The sequence below is a fragment of the Austrofundulus limnaeus genome, unplaced genomic scaffold (genome assembly GCF_001266775.1).
Source record: "Austrofundulus limnaeus strain Quisiro unplaced genomic scaffold, Austrofundulus_limnaeus-1.0 Scaffold245, whole genome shotgun sequence".
Lineage (NCBI taxonomy): Eukaryota > Metazoa > Chordata > Actinopteri > Cyprinodontiformes > Rivulidae > Austrofundulus > Austrofundulus limnaeus.
Window position 1 is genome coordinate 227,574 of NW_013952647.1, and position 1,344 is coordinate 228,917.

At 41.6% G+C, this 1,344-nt stretch overlaps 1 protein-coding gene across 1 annotated transcript in view; it reads right to left on the reverse strand.

Annotated features, from left to right (window-relative positions):
• The window catches only part of tomm70a (translocase of outer mitochondrial membrane 70 homolog A (S. cerevisiae)), a 24,388-nt gene that overhangs the window by 7,507 nt on the left and 15,537 nt on the right, over positions 1–1,344 (reverse strand). The gene's annotated exons all lie outside the window — the stretch shown is intronic.

Consider the following 1,344-nt stretch of genomic DNA (forward strand, 5'->3'; position numbering starts at 1 on the left):
CATTTAGAATTTATGATTTTTCTCTAATTCTTTACGTTTTGCTTCCTTCTTGTTGGTTATGTCTGTGGCTAAAATGACCCAGTATGCGGTTCTGAAGCAGCTCCCCAGGCCCCTGGAGTTCTGCTCACGTCTTTTTCTTTTTTTTTTCTTCGTCCTTAACCTTTTTGCTGCTTATCAAATAACTTTGAGTCTCGATCAGGAAAAAATAAAAAGACTGGAGGGTTTTATATTACTGGCCCGAGAGGAGGGGTCCCCCGACAGGGGACGTGTTTCCTCCTCGCGATGCGGCACGCGTCATTTCACACTGTCATTTAAAATAATTAAATGTGGCATATACCTTTTAATCATACCTTCGGATCTACTTTGCCTAACAACACAATTTAAAAAACTGGTTCAAAGTTCAGAGTCTCTACTTTTCACTCAAGAGTCTCAGAGAGGGTGGATCTTTACAGGCAGAGTATTTGTTCTTCCTAAACTTTATGTAGGTTAGCCAGCATTGACAACGCTTTGCGGATGACGTAAATGGCTCCGCGACATGGCGAGGGATGCATAAATCGCGCGACACAACAAATCAATAATGAAATTTGTTGCCAACACTTTTAATAAATCAATTTTTATTGATTTTTATCTATTCGTTGTTGCAGCCCTAGTTGTTTTCTCTCTCTAAACAGTTGTGTCTGCACACAGACAGCTGTGGAGCAGTGGTTAGAGCACTTGTTCTTCAGTGAGTCAGACATTTGATGCTTGGCATTATACAGTCAAAACAAAAATCTTACCAACCTTTGCGTTATTGTCACTGACCTGTTTCTTATCTGACTTTGGAAGGAGATTAAAATAAAATGAGTGGCATTGGGGATGGGGGAGTTATTGTCAGAGAGGGAGGCAGTTTGACCAGGAATAAATTTAATGCTGAACATGTCTACAGATAACACTCCCACTCAGGTATTAATGCTCAATTCTGATTTTTTGCTCAGATGTGACCTCCATCTGACTCCACTGTGAACTCTCCACAACACTGATGCGACCCGCATGCGCAGAAGACGTGACGTCACATTCAGCTCACTGCTCACCGTAAACATGGATGCTACATGCATGTTGATTCTGAAGTTGTTGTTCAGTCAGAGCTGATTAAATAATTATCTGGGGTCTCATTTATAAAGGATTGCATGGAAACCATACTAAAAGTGAACGTACGGCCAAAAGGCGGAAATGGCGTACGCCAAAAAAAATTCAGATTTATAAAACCATGCGTACGCATGTTTCTGCACATCTTTCCTTTATAAATCACAGCCGCATGTCAGAGTTTGCGCACAAGGCCCCACCTCAGGTTCTACCCTCTACACG